This window comes from Centruroides vittatus, unplaced genomic scaffold, assembly GCF_030686945.1.
Source record: "Centruroides vittatus isolate TY-2023 unplaced genomic scaffold, ASM3068694v2 contig_12, whole genome shotgun sequence".
Lineage (NCBI taxonomy): Eukaryota > Metazoa > Arthropoda > Arachnida > Scorpiones > Buthidae > Centruroides > Centruroides vittatus.
Window position 1 is genome coordinate 138,316 of NW_027120767.1, and position 10,289 is coordinate 148,604.

General features: G+C 33.0%; 1 non-coding gene across 1 annotated transcript; it reads right to left on the reverse strand.

The window, feature by feature from the left end:
• Positions 1-5,257: 5,257 nt before the first annotated feature.
• TRNAQ-UUG (transfer RNA glutamine (anticodon UUG)) lies at positions 5,258-5,329 on the reverse strand. Its single transcript has one exon. It is a non-coding gene; the product is annotated as a tRNA-Gln (tRNA).
• Between the last annotated feature and the right edge of the window lie 4,960 nt (positions 5,330-10,289).

Genomic DNA, 10,289 nt, shown 5'->3' on the forward strand with positions numbered 1-10,289 from the left:
AACGTAAACCAAAAATTACGAATGTATTTTAGAAATAATACAAAATATAAGCCAATAAATAATATACTAAATAAAAGTACACATTCTTCCATATTAAAATTCTTTGTTTTTATATTTTTAAAACAAATATTTGAATTTATAAGAATTTTTTACATAATGTAAGTACATTTAGTCCAACGACCTTGAGATTTCTCTGAGTACGGCTACACAGCTAGTGCGAGAAGCTAAGGGTTAAATCTGTTGCTTGAGAAAATCAAATGTAATTTATTTGTGTTTTTAAATGAATTTATCATCATTTACAATAAAAGTTATCGTTCGAAAATAAATAAATATATATATTTAAATTTGTTTATCAAAGATTACTAAAGTATTAAACTTAACCTGAAATTTATTATTTATCCTATATTAATTTTTTTTTATTAGTTAACAAGTGATTTTTATTTTCCTTTTTTATTGAAAATTTAAGGCAAACAATTTAATTTTTCTTTGTTTATGTGCTTTAAAAAGTTGGTTTTCCCCCTCTTAAATCTCTAATAATGCGGCAATCAAAATTTCTTCACAGAAGCTTGTTTCATTCGCAGAATCTGGAATTAAGACAAACCGCCTTATTATTGTATATAGTAAAAATATTTCCATTTCCATTCATCATTAAATATACGGCAGTCAAGATCAACCTTTCGTTTTATGGAAGCCATTTGTAGAATGAAAAAGTTTTCTAATGTACTATATTATTTTACAGTGGCGTGCCGTCATTGGAAGCGGTGGAAGCGCCGCTTCCCTAGTATTTTCTAAAAAATAAATACATATTGTGCAATTATTTTCATATAATTAAAATTAATATTTTATTATAATGCATTACTTATCTTATTACAAATTTCTATACTACATGTAAAAAAAACGATAAGATTGCTATTGTATATTCGAATATCAGTGGCGGAATGGAAGCGCTGTATTGTCGAAACCGGGTCAGCTTCCAAGCAGCCAGATTATAGGCATTTGCGCATGCGCTTTACAGACCACCAACCTCACCCGGTTTAGCTGGTGGAAGTTACACGTATAACGCTTTCAACGATTCTATCCCTTAGCCCAGTGTTTTTCAACCGGGATGCCGCGGCGCCACGATTGGGGTGGGGTGTCGCAAAGTTTAGGATCTTTAGGCATTTTCTTGGAAATTTACTTATGTGTAGTTCAAGATAACTCATTGTCAGTATTTCGACAAAATTCAGTGGACCTAAATTTTGATTTTGAACACGTAGAAACACTATTTTTGTATTAAAATGCTACTTCAAACTGTCAATTTTTAAATTTTTTTTCCTCGGGGAGGGACTCCCTCCCCGGACCTCACCCCAGCGTTGTACATAATATTCGTTTTCTCAAAAAAAATTCATCTGCTCCCCCATTAGCCCCCTTATTCAGATTCTAGATCTGCAGCCGGTCAAGGGTTCCACGATTTTTTATTTTTCAATCGGGAGTGCCACTCAATGAAAAAGGTTGAAAAACACTGCTATAGCCACTGGCAGGGAGCTCTCTGACTACGTGAATTGTTTTAAGATTTAAAAAGTAAAGAGTATTCAATGTTATTTTTATGTACGTTTTTTTGCAAAGTTATATTTAATTATAATTTTTTTTAATCATACTGTAATTATATTGACAGATTTTCAGACAAAATCTTTAGAATTTTTATCACTTTTAGATGTTAATAATTTTAATATTACGAAAAACAATTTTTCCAAGCGTGTTTTAATTCTATAAATTAAGTAAATTTTATGGGAAATTATTTGATTTATCTAAATTACGTAGCGAATCGCAATATTTATATTCGTGTCCGGACTATATTGACAAGTAACTCTTAGACAGTAATCAAATTTTAATCGTAATTTTGCTTACTCTTTAGCCATTATTGAACATTTTAAACTAAACATTTTTTTAAATACGTTATTAAAATTTTTGTATTAGTGGATTAAACTAGAAAAGGGTTTGTTCGGTTAAAAAGAGCAATTTTTCATCCTTACTGCCGATTAGTATTTGTACTGTACATAGTATGGAGTATACGGAATCTACTAGTATTATGCTTATTTTTTTAAATAAAATTTATGTTTGTTTACTCGAATTACGCATTGCAAACTGTTACTTAATTCGGTAAATGACCACTTAATTTAACAATAAATATTTTAAAAATGAAATTTCAAATTAATTTTTTTATGTGATAATTTATATAATAAAGTGTTTCGTAAATTTAATGAAATATATAATAAAATTACTCCAGAATTCTATTATGTATCCATTACATGACATTTATTTCCTTTAAAGTTCTGCTTGTTTTCCCATTTTCGTAGTTACACCATACAGTATTTTAAAATTGCAATTTTTAAACAAAGTTTAAAAAAATTTATTCGAATTAGAAAAAAGTAAATTTTAATCAAGCTTATATTATATTATATTAATTTATATATAAATTTAATAATGTAAATTATAAAATGCATTTGTTGAAGAGAAGATTAAAAATATCCGTTCTTCCCCTCACAATATATTTAGCTAAAAAATTATATTTAATATATATTTATATTTAAAAATTAAATACAGAAAAATAACAGTTGATTTAAGTTAATTTTATTAAAAGATTAAATTGAAGTTGATCTCTGAATACTTTTGAACAAAACTTTTATTTAGTAACAATACATGGAAGGTAGCCATTATTTTTATAATGGTTTAAATGTTTACTACAATAGCCTTGAGTGATACTATATTACTTTAGGTTAACAACTACTGATTTTAATGTAAAAATAACTTCTGATATATTCTAACTAAATGCTTTTATTATTCATAATATTATATATAACCTATATAGAGTATACTCACTTAATAACATTCATAATTTAAACTCTTGAACTTGGGAAAAAATAAGTTTTCCTGAAATAAAAATAATGTTATTAAAATTCAAAGTAGCTTTTAAAACAAATGTTTAAGCTCATAAGTCACTCTATATTCTTAATTTGATCGTTAAAGTATGTTTAATTCTCAAATATCTTAGCAAAAGAGAGTGGTATATTAAGATGGCGATTGTTAAATAAATATTTAATGTTATCTATAGAAAATGATATCTTCATTTTCTCTTATATTCTGATAGAAGATTAATTAAAGAAAACAAATATTAAATAAATCAAACAATTTTTTATTTTAAAATTTACACATTTTTGAGGAGGATCTGGGCACAGCAATTTTCACGTCACATCGCAAATTCCAGGAATGGGACAATATCATTTACAGACCCAACTGCAAGGATCACTTTCCACTTCCAAAACAGTAAAAGCTAATACGATAAATAAACTCAAAATTAAGAGTTTCATGTCTGAAAGTAGAGCAGTAATAATTAATAATAATATCTTCTAGATTAATTTTAATTATTTTAATTTTAATTAAGAAAACAAAGAAAGCCCGTTACCCATCAGATGCTGCTACTACTCTTACAGAAGAAGATAAAACTGATATCAAACTTCAAGGTTTTGTGGACCTAATACCAGAACACTTTAACAGATGTATTAAAGAGTTTTTTCTAAAAGATAAATGTAATATTGATAATATTAATTAGTACAATTACCTTTGGCTATTATTTAACTTAAAGATTACATTATAATTATAATCTAACTAAACATTTAAAGTTAATTATCTCTATCTCAAGTGTTAAACCGAAGTTAAACCTAAATGTGTAAGAAATTTTACTGATTTATAGTGACCAGTCTAAATAATAAAACATTTTTTTTAAATACTTAAGAAACTTTTATTTTAAAAAAATAAAAAATAAAAACATAAATTACTAGATAGATAGATAGATAACACTTTATTGCACCAAAAATACATCCGCACTGGATCCAGATGGGATGATGTTGGTCCAGCAAAAATCCAGCTGGATTGAAAACACTGCTGGATTGCAATTTTTAATCGGGTTACTAATAGAGATTTCTTTTAAATTTTTTTTATGTTGTTAGATGAAAACAAAAATCCAGTATATAAACTGCTTTAATATTTAACACTTATTCGAAAACGTTTGCATGGTTTTAATTAACCCTGTTTAAATTGATGTTAAAAATTTAGATTTTTTGACAGAATTTCGGGGTTTCCGCATCTGTCTTTCTATAGACAGATCATTCTGCTTTTTGTCCGTAGTCTTTCACTGATCCCCACAGACCAGGTAGAATCAATTTTGTTAGAGTTTAGATGTTCGAAAATTCTCATAAACTAAGTAGATTTGAATACGATTTGACTTAAATAGAGGCACGGTAGAATCTTCTGGAACTGTTGTTTCTACATTGTTGTTGGGCTGCAATTTGAAACCATTGTAGATCTAATAAATGCCCACTGTCGCCCGCCTGTCTGGCCTTCCTTAATCTCGAGAACGCAGTTAGGTAGATGAAAGTCGAGATCAGATATGGAAAGAATAGGGGCGGGAGGCCTCCATTAACTATATATGAACCTGCGATGCAAGAGGGAAGTCACTATTTCAATTGAAATCTATTTTTCTGAAAGGAGTTAAATAGATGACAGGCACGACTCTATTGCTAACGAAAAACTATGATGTACAGGGGCGAGACACTACAGTACTAATTTGAGATTGAGAACATTTATTTTTAAATTAAAAAATTAAAAATATAATTGCAAATTTCCGCCCGGCATTGTCTACTTTTTTAATTGCAACTCTAAGAATTTTGAAAACAAATGGCTTATAAGTAAATAATATCGTTTCTTCGTTTCTGTGCGGTGATTTAAATATTTCTTCCACGAGAACTCACGATATTTGTCTTTCATACGAACAAAACTTACAGATTTTTTGGTGTTTTTGCTTAACACGCAAACTTTAATTAAAATCACGAAACATCGTCAGAATTAAAATCGAATAACTTTGCTACATTAAAATTAACGCGATTTAAACACTTATTTGATTTGTACACGAAAAAATGTAAAGTATAAAACGCTTTTACTATTCCGGCAGCGACTACAACGATAAGGCTAGATATTTATTGGTCAAAAGTTCTTGGCTATTGTAAGACGATTACACAATAAATATCACAATGAACATTTTTGATTGAGTGCAATACGGTTGAAATAGAGACAGATAGGCACTGTATGCTATCCTGCGGCAGATTTTTCTACAGATGTTTCAAATGCCGCTTGTAGGTGGGCAAAAAATTTTCCCCAAAACATGTTTAAGAGGTCATAACCGCATAGGGCACGAGCTTCGACGACAAAAAAAAAAGACAAAAGGTCTCACCGAGATTCGAACTCGGATCGCTGGATTCAAAGTCCAGAGTGCTTACCGTTACACCATGAGACCTCCGCACGTGTCAATTCCCAAAAGACCATTTAAAAGAAAATCAGCGTGCCAACAGACATTATTACATACAACGGAAATTTGAGCGTCGCAAAAGACTTATCGTAATCTGTCGTATATCTGTCGATATACGACAGATGCGTTGCGCAGGACGAAACAACGTCGCCTTTCTTCGCGTTATCTAATTTGATGAGCGTCGTTTAACGATTCGGCGAAACGAAACACGTTTCTTAAATTCTTTTTCACCACGTTTAATGACCGCAACCTTCATTCTCTTTGCGACAGCATTATTTTGACAGATTTGTGGCAACAGCTTCGCTTTTTAACGGAAAGTGCAGACGGAGAAACTTCCATTATCGGCAACAACAGATGCGGCGATATCTTTACGCGATAGTCGATAAGGCAATCTGCAATGCATTAGGGTGATATACGACACGCGTGTTTGTGTGAGGTCCCATGGTGTAATGGTGAGCGCTCTGGACTCTGAATCCAGCAATCCGACTTCAAATCGCGGTGGGGCCTTTTTTTCTTCTTCGCCCCTGTCATCGTTTGTGCAAATGAAGGCGACAGCGACAGTAGAATTCGGAAACTTCTTTTGCTTTGAATTTAGAATAGAAACTCTGCTTCGCCGCACCTGTGTGTGCGAAGCAGAGTTTCTGTTCGAGGCTTATAAATGTTTCAATAACTTTATTCTACTTTTGCCAAGGCCTCAAAACGGAATTCAACATTTGCACACTTCTGAACCACTTATCATTACAATTTCGAATCAAAACAATTACAAATTATCTTCAGGCGCTTACGTCACATTAAAATAGACATTTTCGACCAACCGTACATAAAAATAGGAAAGTACATCGCAGGAGTGAGATTCGAACCCACGCCCACTATCGTGGACCAGAATACACGGTCCTGCGTTATACAGGAAGAGTCTATCTTGAGTCTGGCGCCTTAGACCGCTCGGCCATCCTGACGTTAGTCTCTAATCCCGATTGATGCCTAATCAATGGTGAATGTTTAATTCTCGTTACATTCAAGCAGTTTTATGATAGGCCGACGTTTAATTAACTAAACGATGATTCAATTGCAATTGTTTAGATTATAAATTCTCGCGTACGGAATTTCCAAAGAATTTATAACATGTTTTATCTCTTACAAGAAATGAAATTTTCCCTGACTGAGTGATGACGTCTACGTTAAATTACGAGTCGATTTTCCATTTTGACACCAGAGTATTGGAATTTCTTTCCTGTCTTTTAATGTACAAAACTGTACGTTATTTTTATTTGTTTATTTAATAATTTTCGGAATTTTTTTATGATGAACATCTGTATCCAATGAGATGAGTGACGAGTCAATTCTTTTTCCTATATCCTGAATGTTAATAAGTAAAGTTGTTTTGTGCTATGTTCTAAACATATATTGAATAACCGTGAGAAAATGATACGAAACGTGTCGGAGAACAAAAACATTGCATCGTCCCGCCGGATAAACTCATGTTCTTTACTTTTAAAAAATTATAGTTTTCATTTAATTCGTTACCTTTTGTATAATTTTTGTTTCCCCGACTGTTATAACCGGTGGAAAGTATCCGGCGGTCCGGCAAAATGACCCTCTCAGATTTTCTCATTTTTGGGCTCAAGGGTCCTTGAAACGTCGTGAAATGAAAAAAAAACAACATTCGGGGTAATTTCCATATGTATAGATGTTAGTGTATGTGCAGGAGGGACACGAATTTGTTCACCCTATTTGAAGCTTAATAACGCCTGTGACTTTAGTCGAAAATTCCTGAAATTTTGCAGGGAGGTTTGTTTGTTTTTTGAGGGCTTTGGCGCTATTAAATTTTGGTAGTTAAGGAGCGTGAATCATTATCATCTTTTTTCTAGTGCGGAATGAATCATCTTAGAATGAGAATTCAATTTGCAAAAGACAAAAGAAAGATCACAGCTAATATGTTTGATAAACACTCCAAACGATATGCCAAATTCTTGGCATATCGTTTGGAGTGATATGTAAAGGCTATAATTAAATATTAGAAATTAATTAACTTGACTAGAGGTAGACAGTTATGTTTCTATCTCGTATTAAATTTAATAATTATAAATAGTTAATTTTTAATTCAGACATTTCTAAAATTTAATTTGAAATCGGTCATTAAATTTAATAACCCAAGAATTTGGCATATCGTTTGGCGTGTTTATTATATAACGGGCTATGGTAGTTCATGTTTATTAGTAGTATGTGTGAACACAAGTTTAGAAAAATATGTGATCAGGGCCGGATTTACATAAGGACATTTAGGGCCTGTGCCCAGGGCCCCCACAAAACTATGTTTAAACATAATTTTTTCATATTACTGCGACAGGCTAGTGTGGCCTAATCATGAGGGCCACAGGCAAAGAAAACCAAACCCGGGAAAAAACCTACGAAACATCGGAAAATTTCGGGAAAAAATTTAACATAGGTATTTTTCAATTAAATTAAAATAATTCGTTTTACACAATAAAATATACATGTATGTTTACAATAACCTTATTTTTAAATGAAATTTACAACTTCCTAATTGAAATCTAGTTGAAAGTACAGTACTTTGTGTAAATTTTCTAAATCATCAAATTTTCCTACTCTTAAAGGGGGGCCCCACCGAATTTGTGCCCAGGGCCCCTGGATTGGTAAATCCGGCCCTGTATGTGATCACAAGCGACACTAAGATGCTAACGGAACGAGTAATAAACACAGACTGATGGGGCATGCCGCATGCGCACAATTCGGGACTTCCCCTCTCCTCATCACTCGTTATGCGAAATATCGCTCGTTACGCGAGGCAATTTTTTACAATTTGTTTTGCTCGTTATGCGAAATACTCGTTGTGTGAGGTGCTCGTTAAGAGAGGTTTCACTGTTTCCAGCCACGATCGCTTAACTTTCTCAGCGACATTTAAAACTTTGTGTGTGGCGCCATCTATTATGATATTTTATTATTAAATTTTTGAAAAATATTTTTAATTATTATGAAATAAAAAAAAGCTTAATTTTAAGGATACGAATTGTTTATATAAAAAATTATAATTGCTGATAACGAGTATAATCGTCATTAAGTCCGACTTTACGTATAAAAGTGTCTGGAAAGTAATAAATGATTTTTATTTGTTACTCTTTTTATTTTAAAGAAGTATGGCGAATGATCTTACAAGACTTACAATTTTGACGCAGTGACCTTGAAATGTCGAGAAATGCAAAAAGTTTGGGTTTTTTTCTGTATGTATGGGTATTATTGTGTGTGGGGGAGGAGCAGATTTGTTCACCCACTTTAAAGCTTAATTAATAATTCGTGCGATTAATAACTCATCGTGTTTTCGTGTACATCGTGTACAGTTTCTAACCATTTATAAAGAACACTCTGGCCATTCTGGCAGCTAACCATTGCACAATATTTATCTGAACTGGTTTTATAAGTCATGTCACCAATGAATGAGTAAAAATTGGAGACCTATACTAACAACTAGCAGTATCTTAATAACTTGACGGCCGGATGGCCGAGCTGTCAAGATGGCAGCCTACTGCTCTGGGGGACCCAAGTTCGTATCCGAACGGTCGATAAATCCCCAGGGGACCTATTCTGAGTAGTATCGTTAAGCTAACGAATACGATAAAAACCAGTTTCTATCGGAACCACGTGATTCGCGTTTAATCAATCGTGAAAATGCTATTCCGAGCCGTACGTTTCGTTTTCGGTGCCGATAGCCACTTGCGATAACTAAGCTTTTGTTATCGGTCACTCTGGAGCTGCCGTTAGGAACATAACGAAAGTGAAAACAACATGACGTCTTTTGGTGTAAGAATGATTTTACTTCACGAGCAATTGGAGAGAGAGTTAATAAACTATGTTGTTGTATTGCTTAAAAATAATTACCTTAACTGTTTAAGAATATTGTATGAATAATGTAATTGCTTTCTTGTTAAAATTTAAAGTAAGTAGCTATAGCGTGAACATTATTTCTGAAATAGGTTTTATTCGCATATGTATAAATTAAAATGATAGCTTTGAATATAAATATATAAATATACGACTATCAGTTACTTTTCGCCATCTTTCTGGATGTTTTTGTGAGCCGACTCCATCGGAATTCAGACGGTCGGCTATTTCTTGCCACAATTTCTGGCGATCTTTTACGGTGAAGGAAGCATCTAACTTCTCTGACATTAATTTCGGGTTGTCTTCCATAAAATTAACGAGCATCTCGGACTGGCGACTCGTAGTTCGCTGGCTTCGTTGTCCTTTCTTCGTCATTTTAAAACAAAACTATTTCATTAGCGCTGATACACGACAATGCTAAAACCACGTGCTTCGCTTAGAAAATGGCGGGTTGCAGTCACGTGACAAAAATACAATGTTAACTAAACTGTGATTGGTTAAAGCGTAATAGCTATCGATAGCATGGAACCCAGACGCATCTCGACCGACTACCCGTAGCGAAACCCACTTAACGTGGTGCGCAGAATAGCGATTTGTCTAAGGTTCGTTAACTGCCTTTCGCTAAGGGGACTTATCGAATATCCCGCGTATCGCTCTCGTTGAGTTATCGGAAGAGCTCAGAATAGGTCCCCAGGAGTTTTTCGGGGCGGGTCCGTCCGAATACGTCGGTACCCGCCCTTACCATCCGGCCACCTCATTGTGGGCCTGGTCGAATCCATAATGGGCTTGCTAAAAGAGGCCCTCTTAGTGCCCAAAGGGCGGAAAGAGTTTTAAAAAGTCATTTTAATGGCTGCAAGATACGCCCTCGTGTGTCAGAATTTAAAAACACATTCTGGAAACTTGTGGATAGAACAAATTTATAAATCATATAAAATATTAAAATTGAAATAATATACATCCAGCTAATAAAATTAAATATTTTTAATATGATTTTTAAAAGATATCGATTATTCTCATTTAAATTTTAAATCGTCCAATCAGCAAATGTTAT